Source organism: Hylobates moloch, unplaced genomic scaffold, assembly GCF_009828535.3.
Source record: "Hylobates moloch isolate HMO894 unplaced genomic scaffold, HMol_V3 SCAFFOLD_2, whole genome shotgun sequence".
In the NCBI taxonomy this organism is placed as follows: domain Eukaryota; kingdom Metazoa; phylum Chordata; class Mammalia; order Primates; family Hylobatidae; genus Hylobates; species Hylobates moloch.
Window position 1 is genome coordinate 67,053,685 of NW_026652277.1, and position 17,293 is coordinate 67,070,977.

Here is a 17,293-nt window from a genome sequence, read left to right on the forward strand (position 1 = left end):
TCCCGAAATCTGTGTCCTGTTATCACCAAGTTCCTCTTTGTATCCATCCCCTTTCCCAGTGAGCAGATATCAGCCTAGCCCCAGTTACTTCAACTTCCCTCCTGGTCTTATTCCATGGAAATCTCCGCATGCTGAACTACTTGGTAACAAAGGCTAATGATCTCTAAGGTCTTTTTCAATCTATTGTCACCATAACAAAAAGCATATCAGTGGTTGCCTGGGCCAGTATGGGAGTTATTACAATAACTTTTGGGAGTAATGGGTACTTTCATGGTTTTGATTGTGTGATGGTTTATGGGTATATATATATATATAAAAGAAGTATCAAAATGTACACTTTACATATGTCAACTACACTTTCATAAAGCTGTTAAAAAAACAGCATTAACATTAACATGTTTCCTTCTCATAATCAATTTCATCAAACAAGAAATCAATGATGAAATACTTATGTATAACCCACTCTAGCTATCTGAGTCCCTGGTAGGAATAGGGACTCTCTTGGCCAAACAGCATCTCAAAGGGAACTTATTCTATCATCTGCTTTACACACATAAAACAATATTTTAGCAGCATACCTTCCATAATATATCTCAAGGTGCTCATCAGAAGAGAAAGTCATCTGATATACATTTGAAACCATTGGAGTGGTTGGTTGTCTTTCCATATAAAGAAATATCTCTAGTGAATAAAGAACAAAACTCTGAAAACCTTCACCACCCAGTAGAGTAGAGTCATTGTCTTAGGTCAGGTTTCACAGAAGCAGAGCCTGAGAGGAGACTTCTTACGCAAGTGATTTGAGGCTCTTGAGTGAAGACTCTCAGGGAGTGCCACAAGCAGGACAGGAAATGAAAGCAGCCAGGCAAAGATGCAGGGCCAGCTGCAGTCCAGCCCCAGCCTGATCCCACAGGCAGCAGTGGAAAAATGACTGACACCACAAAGGTGTTCCCTATAAGGCAGCAAGGTTGGCTGTATGTACCCCCTGGTCAGTCATCCTTTAGCTACTGACCACACCTGAAAGTCTTGAGGTGTAACCTCCTGGGCATCTCCCAGCAGGTAGCTTCCATCAGCAAGGACAATTCTTGAGACAAGGTGCAGCTGTGAGCTGTTAGCAACCTATGCTTGTAGCACCTGGAAAATGGGGATATGATTTGTCCTCACTAAACTCATGTTGAAATTTGATCCCCAGTGTGACAGTGTTGGGAGGTGAGGCCTAGTAGGAGGTGTTTGGATCATGAAGGTGGATCCATAAGAACGGCTTGCTGCCCTTCTCGTGGTAGTGAGGAAGTGCTCACTCTGCCAAGGCTGTATTAGTTCTCACAAGAATGGATTAGTTCTTGACAGAGTGGGTTGTTATAAAGTCAGGACATCCCTCGTGTTTTGTCTCTGTTTGCATCTGTCCACTGCCCCTTTGACCTTCTCTGCCATGTTATGATGTAGCATGAAAGCCCTCACCGGAAGCCAGGGCCATGCCTTTGAACTTCCCAGCCTGCAGAACTGTGAACAAAATAAACCTCTTTCTTCATAAATTACCCAGTCTCAGGTATACTGTTATAGCAACATAAAATGGACTAAAACATCATATAATCTTAGAAAAGTTACTTAACTCTGTATTTCACTTTCCTCATCTGTAAAATGGGGCTTATGAGAGCAGCTGCTTCATACACTTGCCAAAACTAAATAAAATAACAAAGAACTCAGAATAGTACTTTAAATTGTATATGCAATTTACTTAAAGTCATGCATAGGACATAATGCTCAATAACTGTTATAAATTTTATTGTTGTTGCTGTTATCCTGTCCTCAGGGATGCCTGCACCAGGTGTCTCGTTGCTCAAGTGCTATCCAGGTGCTTTATACATCTGGACACCCAGGATTGAAATTTTTTGTCTCAGTATTGAACTTAAGGGTTACCTAAAGATTCCACATCTAGGTGACTGCCTAAATAGATACATGCACATATCCATTTAATCTGACATTTCTCCAAGCTCAAAATCAAACAAGTGTAGAGCCAGACCAGGCAGCTCATGCCTGTAATTCCAGCAACATGAGAGGATTGCTTGAGCCCAGCAGTTAGAGGCTGCAGCGAGCTATGATTGCACCACTGCACTTCGCCCTCTCTCTTAAAAAAATAAAAACAAAAAAAATTTAAACAGGGGTAGCCTTCTGTGTGTTTCTCTTTAAAGAGTGGGATGGGTGCTATTTCTTCATTGGCTGCTTTTTACTTATGTGGAGACCCTCAATAGGCAGATTCTTCTTCCAGTCTGTGGTAGGAAAAACAAACAAACAAAAAACCCTCTCTTTCCTAAGCCTCCAGACCTCAATCATGAAACCAGAGTTTCCCTCAGGCAACAATGTCCCCACAAAGTTACACCCAAGTATAATTTTGCACAAAGTTATACCCAAGTGTAATTTTGCACAAAGTTATACCTGAAGCAACACTTCAAATCAAAGTCCCAGCGGCCAATTCTCTGATTCTTGCACCCTCCAGAGGCAAATATGAAAAACTTCAGACGCTTCCTCCAGTTCTGCCTTTTAGTTTGGGGAAACAAACTGGCATCTCTGACCCACACCTGACTAGAGAAGGTGGGATGGGTCAGTGGCGAGTGGGCACGGCTCTCGGGAGAGGGAAGGCAGCGATTCCAGGAGTCGGGGTCGCCTCGCTGCGATGGCAGATTCAGCTTCGGTTCACTAATCGCAACCAGCCCACCCCCACGCCGGAGACGGGGAGAGCCCTGACGGCTGCAGGCCGCCACCTGGGCGGATGTTACCTTTTGCTGCATAGGGTCAGTCCACAGACGCGCACCAGCACCCCGGCGACCCGTCGCAGCCTTCCCCTCGCCCCGGGCTGGCGCGGCCTCCGGGAGCCCGCAGGGCTTGGGGCCAGGACCATGGGCATCCACGCGCTTCGGCCTCGCAGTCCCCAGGGATGCTGTGAGCCCTCTGCATCCTGCGAGGCGGGGTCCGGGGAGGACACACCCCTGGCCCCGCCTCTCGAAGCGACCCTTTGGATTTTTCTCTTCCACACCGGCTCATCCGAGTGGAGCCCCCCACCTCACACCCCGCAGTGATCTGGGGATGGGAAAGAGGGACGGGCGCTAGCGGTGGCACTGCAGCTGGAACCGACCATGCGTATGAGGAGGTGGGGGATGTGAACTTTTATTTTATATGAAATTAATAAGGATAAACTGAGGAGGTAGAATATAACATCTTCGTTCACTCTTAAAAGAATGCATGGCTTTTAAATAAACGTAGCGGGGCAAGAGAGACCCTAGGGGTAGCGTTGCCTTGGGTGCAAGTTTGAGAAGCGGCTGTTAGGTACACAGGTGCTTGTTTCTAAATTCGAGTTCTTGACGCTACACCCCGCGGCGCGCTCTGGGTCTGGGTCTAGGACACGCCCTCCGGCTGCGATCCATGTTGACCCCCCACAAGCCGAGGTGCGAAGGAGGATCGCAGACCTTCGCCCGGGTCAAACTCCTTCACCGAGAGAGCGTGTAACCTGCATCTGGGCCCTCCTGGAGAAAACAGAGAGGCCTGGGGCATAAAAAGCCATTTGCAGAACGTTAGACAACTGGGCTGTAAAAGCAGAGGTCTCTCCTTGGGCTGTAGGATAAACCACACTGATGGCTCGAGGAGCCCTAGAACAGTTCCTTCTGTTAAGGTGATTCGTAAGTCATTGCTGTGTTGGTGGGTCAACACAATAGGCCCGGTTGCTTTAAATTTCCTGGGAAATGAAGCTAAATATACTTTAGTCATCTATAAGTAGTTACAATGCCATCAGCAACAGCCATGTAATGAACTGTTCATTAAGAAATGTAATGTTTTCTGTAATTTTCACGTTTTTGTTCCATTAGAAAGGCCTCGGAATGGAATTATGCCAGAAATACATGAAAATATACATGGTTTTATTAGACTTACCTAAAATATGTGGTTTATAAGGAAACTAATCTAAAACAGCAAATCCGTGAAAACCACTGTTGCCTTTATAATTCAGTTTAATTTTTTTAAAAAAAAAGTCATGAACACAATCAAGATTTTTTTTTAACTGGGGAAGGATAGAAGGATGGGTATAAGGATGCCCAAATCTCAAGATTTAAGCTGATTTTGAATATCTGATATAAATAATGATCATGAATTTAAGAACTATCTAGTCTTAAACATACACTGATTTTCTTTTTTTTTTTTTTTTTTTTTGGAGATAGAGTCTTGCTCTGTCACCCAGGATGGAGTGCAGTGGCACGATCTCGGCTCACTACAACCTCCACCTCCTGGGTTCGAGCGATTCTCCTGCCTCAGCCTCCTGAGTAGCTGGGATTACAGGTGTGCACCACCACGCCCGGCTAATTTTTGTATTTTTAATGGAGATGGGGTTTCACCATGTTGGTTAAGCTGGTCTTGAATTCCTGACCTGGTGCTCTGTCTGCCTCGGCCTCCCAAAGTGCTGGGATTACAGGCGTGAGCCACCATGCTCGGCCAAATTTACACTGATTTTTCTTATGCAAAATCAGCTCAGTAAAAATAAATAAAATTCTAAAACTGTTGGAACCCCCAAAAACACTTTAAGCCTTGACAAATATGTGGCTGATCTGAGTCACATATGGTTGCAACTTCTGTTCTCAGATTATAGATTAACTCATTTTCTTGTTCTGTACAATGACTAGTGAGAATTAAACAGCATCAGGGACAAAAATCTCCTGCCTTCTTAATTCATGACCCTTGTTATAGATTAACTTCTCTCTTGTTGTCCTGCTTTACTTAGACCAGATGAGAAAAAACTCCGGACTGTTAGACCCTCTGTTTTAAAAAAGCATTAGATGTACCTTTCCCAAAAAAGAACATTGCCCGTAACTAATCCAATTGCTGTAACTATTTGCCAACCTTGTATGAATAATGTTGCAATCCTGCTAAAAACACCTCGGTTTCTGCCAAAATAAGTGAAATCTTAACTTCCCTGCTTGTGAATGCTTACTCCATTCCTTTGGAGTTGGTGTTTCCAGGTGGTCCTGGAAACTCTCACACTTTGCACTTGAATAAACTCTCTTTAAATTAGATTCTGACCTTTTTGATTATTTTAGATTGACAGCTCTGATCAATTAGATCACTCCCCTAGATACTCTAAGACTCCCCCCCACAACCAGAGGCTGTTCCCTATCTCAGTGAATGGCACCAACTTGTCCACTTGTCCAAGACAGAGACCCAGGAATCATTTTTTATTCCTCCCCCATTCTAGTGGCTCTCAAATTCATTCTCTCTGTGGCTACCACAATGATCTTTATAAAATACAAATTTGTACACATGACTCCTTTGCTAAAACCCCTTAAATGATTCCCCATTGACCAGAGGATAGTCCTAACCCCCTCATTAGATTTTAAGCTCCTTCTAGTTCACTTCATCACCTCCACCCGTTCCACCTGCTTCTTGCCTCTTTTTACTCTCTCCACCTCCTTTCATCCCTCCTTCCTAATGGCACTTGTGGTTAAATTGCTCTAATTTCTGCAAGGTACAGGAATATCCCTTTGATCACTGAGCCTGAAACAGCCTTCAGTCTTTTCTTCCCTGACAAGCTCCTACTGCTCCATCAGATCTCTGATTAGATTATTTCCTGTAGGTAGCTTCTCAGATTCCCCGCCTACAGGTTCTTATAACCCCACCAGCCCTTATCACACAGTATTGTAATTACTTTTTCCTCCATTTCACCACTAAACTAAGCTGCTGACCTGTGCCCAAAAGGAAGCTGCATTTGGAAAGAGCCCGAGCTTTCAACTCAGAGAGTCCTGGGATCTAAATCCAGGTCTTGCATTTACAAGTTATGTGCACTTCAACAAGTTTCTTAACCTGGCTGGCTGCATCTCAGTTTCCTATCTGTAAAGAAAGAGGATCATAATGAAAATTAACGAGACAATGTGTGTAAAGCATTTTGCAGGTAGCCAGGCACTTAGTAAATGCTCAGGAAATAGTAGTTACCAGTGGTAACCCTTCTGCCCTAAAGCTCCTCCCAGACTGGGCTCCTCCCAAGACAGTGGACAGCTCTTATCACACCAACTAGAGACAGATGAAGAAGACTATAATTTTTCCTAACCCCCAAAAGATTCATATTAGCCGTATATATTCACAGAGGTTATTTGACTGGTCTGTTTCATGCCTATTTATCCATCTGAACGTGCTTCATGCCACCAGTATAATCAAAGAATAGCATGAAAGTATTTTGAACAAAATAGCATTTCGAAATGATATGTTCCTTTCTTATTATTTGTTGAAAAAAATGTGATTTTAAAACATTAAAATATTTGAAACTATCTTAGGGCTAAGGGACCATAAATAAAGCAGCAAACCCTCACTTGTAGACAAGATCATTGACATTTTCCTTTAGCATCCTTTTTACCAGAAAAGATAAGTTGTAAAACAAATTGTTAGGAATTTTACCACACTTTCTGCCACCATCTACTATGATAGTGATATAATTAAGCAAGTGAACAGCTAGTACAATAAGACAGGCCCCAGGAATCAGGAAAATCTGTATCTTGTATAACGTAGCCTTAGATAATTAAGATTAGGGTTTTGTTGGTTTGGTCGGTTGTTTTTTGTTTGTTTGTTTATAATTTATCATACACATCTTAGGTTAACAGATTATTAGAACTAGAAAATATATAGCATTCTGGAGAAAAGGAGAAGATTGAACACATACATACTGACTTTCACTACCTCCAAATTCCACAAAAATGATAGTAAAAAAAGGTGGTTGTAAAACACACAAGATAAGTATGGGAGAGGAAACATCACAACAAAACTCTAAGCTGGAAAACAGTGGATGAGAGGCAACTTACTCGGACAGCTGATTTAGACCTCAATCCTAAACCTGCAGGAGAAGGCTAAAAAGCAAGCCAGTTTCAACACAGAGTCCAGGACGTCTCCGGAATAGGCAGCACCAGGTACCTCTGAAAGTAGGGACAAAACTAGGGCCATTGAAGGATTGGATTGGTTACTTTAAGAAGTGATTAGAACTTCTGATCACTCATTGTCACTCAGTGTAGCAAATCAAATGCCTCCCTAACACCCCATCCAAACACTGGAGGTTTACTCCCTTTAGATAGAAAAAAGAGTTTCTGGACTAGGAGTTATTGGGCACAGTTGAGGGAGTATTATGCTGAACCCAGTCATATTAACAGAACATTGGCATGCCGAATGTTGAGAAGACACCCCTTCCCTCCAGTCTCTCTTCTTCAGCTCCAGAATGAAGAGAGCCAGCACTGTGTATTTTAAGCAGGAAATGTAAAAATACTTCTCTAGGAAACATGAGTAGTCCTAATTAATATATATTAAAGATACCCACAAAATGGCCCTGGCAAATCACCCTCCAGGAATCCCACAGTCAACAAGCTTAGAGCTCTTAAATATGAGCAAGTGGCCAAAGATCACCAGATATCTGAGGGAAAGCTATGGTATGAAAGAAACTAAAACAAAGGAATAAAGGGGAAAAGCAAATTAAAGAAATAGAGACCACTGTAGGAAGAATAAGTCCTTAAATGACTATAATTAATGTATTCAGACAAATAGGAAAAGTTATTTTATTCATAAGACAATAATAAGATGTTCTCTTTAAAAAAGAAATATTCTGGAAATTAAAAGTTCTTGGAAATAGCATATATAATAGTATAAATAAAAACTCAATAGAAGAGTTGGAAGATAAAGTTAAGAAAATCTTCCAAAAGTAGAAACCAAAAATACATAGAGTTCTGCTTTGGCAGCATATATATTAAATCTGAATGATACAGAGAAGATTAGCATAGCCTGTTGCAAGGATGACACACAAATTCATAAAGCATTCCTTTAAAAAAAAAAAAACAGAAAGTAACAAGTGTTGGAAAGATTGTGGGGAAGCTGGAACCCTTATGCACTGTGGGTAGGAATGTAAAACGGTGCAACCACTATGGAAAATAGTATGGCAGTTCGTCAATAAATTAAACATAATTACTATATGATCTGGCAATTCCACTTTTGGGTATATTCTCAAAAGAATTGAAAGCAGAGACTCAAATAGATACTTGTACGCTCGTGTTCATAGTAGCTTTATTCACAATAGTCAAAAGGTAGAAGTAACCCAAATTTCCACTCACAGATGGATAAACAAAATGTGACATATACATATAATGGAATTTATTCAGCCTTAAAAAGGAAATCCTCACACAGGCTACCACATGGATAAACTTCAAAGACATTATACCAAGTGAAATAAGCCAGTCACAAAGAGACTAATATATGATTCCACTTATATGAGGTACCTGGAGTAGTTAAATACACAGAGACAGAAAGTATAACAGTGGCTACTAGGGGCTGGGAGCAGGGGTTAGTGAGGAGTTATTGTTTAGTGGGTACAGGGTTTCAGTTTGGGATGATGAAAACATTGAGACGGATAGTGGTGATGGTTGCATGACGATGTGAATGTGCTTAATTCCATGGAGTTATACACTTAAAATGGTAAATCTTATGTATATTTTACCACAATAAAAAAACTGGCACTTTAAGCATTAACTTAAGTGATATAGAGGAAAATATTCAAAGAAATAACTCAGAGTTGGAAGTGGTTTCTTCCAAGGATGGGGAAAATGTCAGAGGAAGGGCTAATGTTTTTCAAAGAAGCTTTGTAAAACTATTTATCTCTTTAAATTATGTGCATGTAAAACTGTGGTAACAATTTTACAAATAACACTAATAATGAACTTGAAGACTGAGCATGATGAACAAATAACACTAATAATGAACTTGAAGGCTGAGCACGATGGCTCATGCCTGTAATCCCAGCACTTTGGGAGGCCGAGGTGGGTGGATTGCTTGAGCACAGGAGTTTGAGACCAGCCTGGGCAACATAGCAAAACTCTGTCTCTACAAAAAATATAAAATTAGCCGGGTGTGGTGGCATGCACAATAGGGAGGCTGAAGTGAGAGGATCACCTGAGCCTGAAGAGGTTGAGTCTGCAGTGAGCAGTGATGGTGCCACTGCACTCCAGTCTGAGCAACAAAGAGAGACCCTGTCTCAAAAATAAATAAATAAAATAAACGAGATATTTTTAATTCCCTCAATTTCACGGGGAGAGTAGGACCTTTGGCCAAAGTAATCTAAAACATCAAGTGACAGAATAAAGACTTGAATTAATATGTTCTAAATCAAAGTTCAGCATCTCACCACCACCACGCATCGTAGTCTATGACAGCATCTTCCTTAGTACCCTAAAATAAACTTTTCTGGGTGTCCTGCCTTAAACCTTCTTAAATTACGTTTCTTAGTGTTTTATTAAATGCCTAATAATACTGCAGATTTTTCCATTCTTACCTAGCATTATTCATTAATACCTAATGACACTTTTTCTAATCCAAATACGCTTTTGAAATAATACACTTTTCCTGACTTTTTTCTCTATCTTCATACTTAAAATTGAATAGGTTTTGGGGTCCTATATTTAGTGTTGCTCCTTAAATAGTTGGAGAGACTTTGCTACTGCTGAATAAGATACTGTTCTTTATTTCTTTTCTTTTTTTTTCTTTTTTCTTTTTTTTTTTTTGAGACAGATTCTTGCTCTGTTGCCCAGGCTGGAGTGCAATGGTGTGGTCTTGGCTCACTGCAACCTCTGCCTCCTGGGTTCAAGCGATTCTCCTGCCTCAGCCTTCTGAGTAGCTGCGATTACAGGCGTGCACCATCATGCCTGGCTAATTTTTGTATTTTTAGCAGAGATGGGGTTTCACCATGTTGGTAAGGCTGGTCTCAAACTCCTGACCTCAAATGATCTGCCTACCTTGGCCTCCCAAAGTGCAGGGATTGCAGGCTTGAACCACCATACCTGACCAGTCCTTTATTTCTTGGGTGGGATATTTTGTACTGATCCAAAGAGCTACACATGGTCACCTTTATGGCAACAAAAAGCACTGCCAGTTCAATTCAACTCAAGTCACTAGTCTAATATTAATTTTAATGTTAATTTTTTCCATTAGAAATATGATATCATTATAAAGAGCATTTAGACTAAGGAATGATATATAGTTTACCATGCTTCAGACTTTACAATGAAGCCCTTATTTGCACAGTGCTTCCAACAATACTCCATTAGTTATCAGTTGAACATATACTAATGGACATCTATGAAATATTTTTTAAAGAACTGTGAGGACCTGTCATAAGCATATCCTCCAACACTGACAAAGTGCCTTTTCCCAGAATAATGTGCTTGATAAGTTATCAGTGTGAAAACTCTAAATAAGATCTATTATACTTTTAAGATATCATCCCTTATCAAAATAGCATAGATTACTGTGTATGGTTTCTCGTCTTACGTGACTGTTTCAACCAGGTTGTGCGCTTTTTGAGGGCAAGGTAGTGCAGGACTACACACATAATAAGTGATCTTTAAGCATCTGTATTAAGTAATGGATCAGAGTATGGAATCATGGAAAGTCACAGCTGAAATGGGGCTTAGGGATCCATGGGCCTACCTACCTCTTTTCACAGTAAAGGAAATGCTAATGGATATTTGAATGTATATTTTTGTGGGCTATTTCATATGCATTTACTCACAGCAGCCCCTCTAAATAGGTACTGTTATTATCCCATATTAAGATATTAAAAAGAAGATCAGAGAGGTCAAGTAATGTACTCAAGGTCACATAGCTGGTCAGTGCTTACCCTTGGGCTGTAGCCTAGGTGATTGGAGTCCAGAGCCCGTGCTTTGCTAAAGTCTAGAGATAGATGTTAGCTCATTTACATGTGATCATATGGCTGGCTGCTAACAGAGGCAGGCCTAGAATTCAGATTGGTTGGCTGCCCAGAGCAAAAGCTTATCTTGGGACCCACTGATGCATATTTTAAGTTAAAAATAAGTTTCTGTGTAGGGATGCTCTTGGCTATAATTTCTGATTTTCAAAATTTGAAAAGACTACATGTAAATTACTCCTGCAAAATTGTCTCTCTGAAACACATATCTCAGAGCTGAAAAAAGTTAGCATTGATTCGCTTCCATTTCTTAAATAAGGAAACCGGCTCAGAGAGATGAAGAGACAAATCCAAGACATCCCACAGCTAAGGGAAGGTGGACAACTGGGACCAGGTCCCCTGCTTCCTGGGGCAGAGCTGCCTCCACCACATTCTGGTTCCATATGTCAACAGAGTCTTCTATTGCCCATGCTCTATAAATCCATATTCCAGATATATCCTTCTGGAACTTTCCATTTCCCTAATTACTTTCATCACATTTCCAATCTCTGATTTACTCCTTATCTATTACTGTCTATACTATGAGACTCAATTTATGCACATCCTCAGATTAGCTCTTGCCATCTGCCCCCTGCCACTTGCTCAGTAGAAAGCCCTAGCCACTGCCACCGTTGCCTCTCTGCCCAACACTGCAGGATATCTGTTCATTCTATGGGGGGAGGCCAGAGGCTGCTGCATGGCCTCCCTTGGGCCCCACATGGGAGCAGCTGTAACTGCTCCTGCATCAAATCCAGCTTCCAGACTCTCTGAGGCCCTGTGCTGTGCAGCATGGGATGTGGATTTCCCATCAGCTGTCCCAAGTAGTCAAATAACATGACAAAAATGGGGCAAACTTTGACCAATGAGAGATGTAAGACAGGAAGGAACCAACAGATAAGTTTCTTTCATTTCATTTCTTTCCCATGACTTTTCCATGGACAGCTTCAAGGCATAATGATTTCATATAGCCCATCAGGAGACATCCTTGTAACCGAAATATCAGCTGCATTTTCTTTTGAAGCTTTTTCCAGTGTAGTAACATTCTACAACTCTCTCTGTATGGCCCCTCACTCTTGCTACCCTGGGGTTGCACTCCCCAATAAAACAATGGCAAGACCCTACTCCTATCACAAAAGCTTCATAGCAATGAGTGAGTTTTGGAGGAATAAAACTCAAATTAAAAATATCTTTGGCTGGCCACAGTGGCTCATGACTATAATCCCAGCACTTTGGGAGGCCAAGGCAGGTGGATCACTTGAGATCAAGAGTTCAAGACCAGCCTGGCCAACATGGTGAAACCCTGTCTCAACTAAAAATACAAAAATTAGCTGGGTGTGGTAGTGGGCGCCTGTAATCCCAGCTACTTGGGTGGCTTAGGCAAGAGAATCGCTTGAACCCAGCAGGCAGAGGTTATAGTGAGCCAAGATCACACCACTGCACTCCAGCCTGGGCGACAGAGTGAGACTCTCTCTCAAAAAAAAAAAAAATCCTTTCACAAACTCAGTTGGCAATTGTGATGGGTGAGCATTCTTTTCTGAGATCTCCTGAGTCCTGGTAAGGAGGAGAAGGGACACACAGAGGTTGGCAAGGAAGAGGTCAAGGGAACTGTAATACTCATCATGCATCTTCATTTCTTTCCTCCACTTTCAAACACTTCAGCTCTCAGCAGATATTTTTGGACCTAGGAGAGGAGGTCCTCAAGTGAGGAGAGGTCATGGATGTGTATATTCTTCTAGGATATCTAGAATACCTAGGCAATTAACTTAGAGTGTGGAATCTTTGGGTTGCTCTTAAATTCAATGCTGAGAGCCAGGTGCTCCCTCCCCTTTGAAAGCGAGGCGTTGCTACCCACTCTGATTCTGGAGGAGGGAAGAGGTTTCACTGACGGGAAGGAAGAAACGCTTTGGAAAGGAGCTGGCAGCCCTGGAAGTTGAGCTAGTAGCACATGGCTCTGGGTATCCAGCTATGAAGGGGACCTGGGCAGGACTCAGGCAATCAGGCATCTGGTATGGGCACCTCTGGTCAGGTTATAACTGCTACTATCTACTGAGCATTTTCTACGGTAAGCACTACTTTAAATGCTTTACAAGAGTTAACTTTTGTAGTCCTTGCCACAAACTGTAAGATACGTAATATTATTATCTACATTTTGTAACTAAGGAAGCTAAGACAAGGTAGCATAGGAAGGTTCAGTGACTTGCCCAAGCTCACTCAGCTTGAAAGGGGCAGAGCCAGGATTCAAATCCAGTCAAACTGACTCCAGAATCTACTCTCTTAGCTATTGTAACACTGTAATGCTGTCAGGGAAGCTGTGGAAACCCCAGCCCATGGAGAGGACAGAGCAAAACCTTCTTCTGTGGTCATTGCTAAGCTATTGTCTCTCGGCTTCAAACATATCCTGTACCTGGCTTGGTGATGCTGTTGCTAGGGCTCTGCCAACCACATTTCAGCTTTGTCAACTGGCTTGTCTTTAGCCTTGCCAATGGGGGCTCCATGGAAGACTTGCAAGGCCGGAAGAGGAAGAAGGGGCTGTCAGCTTCCTGTGGGCTTCTTGTTCCTCTCTATCTTCCTGCTCCAGTAAGCAATATCCCAGCAATTCTTCTCCACCCTGCAGGGGCTGTGCCTTTCTGTAGCAGCAGCTAAATCCAGTTTACAGTTTTTCAGCATTTATAGAACCCACCTTCATCACATTCTCATCAGAAATGTCCAGCACTAACTGGCTGAAGGTCCCTGCTTACAGGTTAGGGTTCCAGTCCCCAGGCCCCCGCCTCTGAACTCAGAAACGCCAGTGCAGCTGAACAGACCTCCTCCTCAGAGACCTGAGTTTCAACTCCATGGGTCCCTACTCTAAATTTGTAAGTTCTCATCATTTCAACCTCTTTTCTTTGTTTCCTCAGTCCTGGGGTGGTAGAGTCACTTCCTGCTGTTGCCACTTCCGTGATACAGAGTTCTTCTTTTGTCTTTTACCTAGTCAACAATTATTCATATGAAATTTTCTAAGTCAAAATAACCGTTGTGTTTTCTCCTTCTTGACTAGACCCTAACAAAACAAATATACCATCTTATGGTTAATCCTGGCACTTGAATTTGCATCAGAGTTTAATAATTTATCAATAGCTCGTGAGATATTGCCAAAGTTGGGGGAAGGTATGTGTGAAATAAACCCAGCCAGTAAAAATTCTGGGAAAATAAACAGATTCAGATCAATTTATAATGTGACATCCTCAAGAAAATAATGCTAAATTCCTCACACCTGCCAATGTTTCATCTTACGCAACAATGATATTCTGTCTTCACCTTTTATTAAATCAATACTGGAGACAGATTCAAGTATCTGTTGTCAATAAAGGTCACGATAGTCTTATGGAAATGGAGAGGATTTCAAAAACGTATATATAATGGAGAGCAAGATCTTGCCCTGTGACAGACTTCTCAATGACATCTTTATCTTCCTACCACATAGGAGTCACTATTTTTGTAATGATGGGGAGTGGGAAATACTTTGGAGTGGGTAGCAAAGTACTTGGGTTCTAATCCCAGCTATGCCATTTCATATTAACTTGGTGACCTTGAGAAAAGCACCAACTTCTCTGAACCTCAGTTTCTTTATTTCAAATGAAGTTATTAATACTACTTACTCTGCCTGCTTTATAGGCTTACTTAATTCACTATTTATTCATCATCCATAGGCAAGATGTGTGGTAGGTATCCGACAATTTAGATAGAAAAGTAAACTACAGGTTGGGCATGGTGGTTCATGCCTGTAATAATCCCAGCACTTTGGGAGGCTGAGGGGGGCAGATCACTTGAGGCCAGGAGTTCGAGACTAGCCTAGACAACATGGCAAAACCCCATCTCTACTAAAAATACAAAAAATTAGCTAAGCATGGTGACACGTGCCTGTAATCCCAGCTACTCAGGAGGCTGAGGCACAAGAATCGCTTGAACCCCAGAGGCAGAGGTTTCAGTGAGCCAAGATGGTGCCACTGCACTCCAGCCTGGGCAACAGAGCGAGACTGTCTGCAAAAAAAAAGAAAAAAAAAGAAAGAAAAGTAAAATACAGTCCCTGCCCTAAAGAAGTTTAAAATTCATCATTTCTTTATGCGTTCAACAGTTATGAAACACTATCTGTCAGGCACTGTGCTAGGAGCTAAGAATACAGTGATGTCTAAAGTATGATTCCTTTATTCAAAGAGATTCAAAGAGATTACAGTCTGTACAGCAATAAGACAAGGGTGCAGATAACTAGAACAGGAGGCAGAGTGTACAATAAGGAGATGAAACTAATCAGTTAAAGAAACAGAGGATGTACACTGAGTTGAGAGGGTCAGGAGAGGCTTTGTAGATCTGGTGTCATTTGAACAGACTGTGGACACAAACTTAATGAAGGAAAGACAAAGGGAGTAACTAAAAGAACGAGCTTCATGAAAGCCTAGAGGCCAGGCATGGTGGCTCATATGTGTAATCCCAGTGCTTTGGGAGGCTGAGGTGGGAGGATCACTTGAGGCCAGCAGTTCAAGATGAGCCTGGGCAGCATAGCGAGACCCTTTCTCTATAATTTTTTTTTAATTAGCCTGGCATGGTGGCATGCACCTCTGTAGTCCTAGCTATTCAGAAGGCTGAGGCAGGAGGATCACTTGAGCCCAGGAGTTTGAGGTTATGGTGAGCCAAGATTGTACCACTGTATTCCAGCTTGGGCAACAGAGCAAGACTTCATCTTAAAAAAAAAAAAAAAAAAAAAATCCTGAAGTGGAGTGGAGTTAGTGGAAATTAGAAAGAAAAAATGAATACAAGTGATACTAGATGAACAGTGCTCAAAAATCCTATGAGGCAATTAACAAATGAGTTACTGTTGAGGATATAGTAATGGATAAGGCAGACGTGTGGTCTGTTTTCAAAAAGCTTTTGATTAGTTGAGACTATGAAAAAGTTTTAAAGTTTCCTTAGTATGGTCTGTCTTAAAATATAGTATATTGATAGAAAATTTGAGGTTCCATAAGGCCAACAGATTGGAAGACTATTGCCAGTGAAACGATGGCTTCGTTTTAGTCACAGATCCCAGGAAGAAGGAGGAAGGGGCATATCATGTCTTACAATGGAGTTGGGGGAGACACAGGGAAGCACCAGGGTTGGTCAGGAGGCAGAGATAGGGGGAAATTGTGGGCAAGAGCTTTTATTATAGTTTCCACAGGCAGGAAGAGATGACACAGGGTAACCAGGTTTAGGATTGGCTAGTTTGAATAATTTCAGCAGGCTCTGGAGCATAGAGACTGGCCTAATTGCCTAGCACTTGGCTCTGGAGTGATTGGGGCAGATGGCCAGGAACATGAGATAAAGAAGGTAGAGGGGTATGGGATCTGGATTGGTTGGTTTGCAGCTGAAAGTTATACTTTCAGGTGAGGTATTTACTAGCTCTAGAAATTAACGAACTCTGGGAGGGGACATCCCTTCAGGGTCAGCAAGGCCCCACATGTCAAAGCATCAGATTACAGAAAACACAAGACATAGTTAACACAGCCTCCTTAAAACAGGGGAACATACTCAGCTTTGTATCCCTAGCATCCACCATAATACTTTGCACATGAGAAGGAGAGAAAGTACACAGTGTTGGTTGGATGATCAGATTAATAAATCCCCTCTTTGACTCTTTAACTCTGTTAGAGTTTGACAACTCTAACACATCCTTCAGTTCTCAGCCGGGTGGTCACTTTCTTAGGGAGGTCCTCTCTGATTCCTTAGACAAAGCGAGTTACCACTGTCGTGGACACGTCGATGCACTGCCCCAACACCCCTTCAGTGAAGGAGGGCTGACAGACAGTCTTCAGTAGGTTACACATAAAAGCTAAAAAAGCAATCCTTTTAAAAATTAAAGGTACTTTTATCGCTTCTCGGCCTTTTGGCTAAGATCAAGTGTAAAAAAATTAAAGGTACTTTTAAAACAGAAAATGAAAGGTGGATGAGTGGTTATTTTCTTTGTGGCAAGGCTACTTCGTATCATAATTAGTATTCTTTCAACTTCGAGAGACAGAAATCCAACCCAAACTTACTTAAGAAAAAGAATTTATTGGTTTATATGAGTGGAGAGCTATCTTCAGGCACGGCTGGATCCAAGGGGTCAAATGATGACATCAGAATTCTCTCCATCCTCAATTATCTCACATCTATTTCTCTCTCCGTGCATGACCTCATCTTTTTCTTTTTTAAACTGAAAATAGCCTCCCTCTCTGTCACTGGGGACAATGGCATCAAGCAGCTTCTGTTTACCTTATACTTACAGCTCTCAATCCAGTAAGAAGATAAAGATCATCATTTTTTTCGCAGAACCTGTATAAAATTTCAGAGGACATTTATATCAGTCAGGATCCATTCTGGACACAGAAACCACACTGGTTATCTGAACAGGAAAAATTTAACAAAACAATTTTTAACCAGAGCAGTAGAAGGTGGTTCAGTAAAAGTTAACATTCCCTGCAACTTTTTCAAATAAGTGACCAAAACATCACACACACACAAGGACGCTATTGAGTCCAGAAATAGCAGGTACAAAAGAGCAGC

General features: G+C 41.7%; 2 pseudogenes; both read left to right on the forward strand.

The window, feature by feature from the left end:
* Positions 1 to 7,731: 7,731 nt before the first annotated feature.
* On the forward strand, positions 7,732 to 7,830 carry LOC116477446 (U6 spliceosomal RNA; annotated as a pseudogene).
* An 8,788-nt stretch (positions 7,831 to 16,618) lies between these two features.
* On the forward strand, positions 16,619 to 16,759 carry LOC116477988 (U2 spliceosomal RNA; annotated as a pseudogene).
* The last annotated feature ends 534 nt before the right edge of the window (positions 16,760 to 17,293 follow it).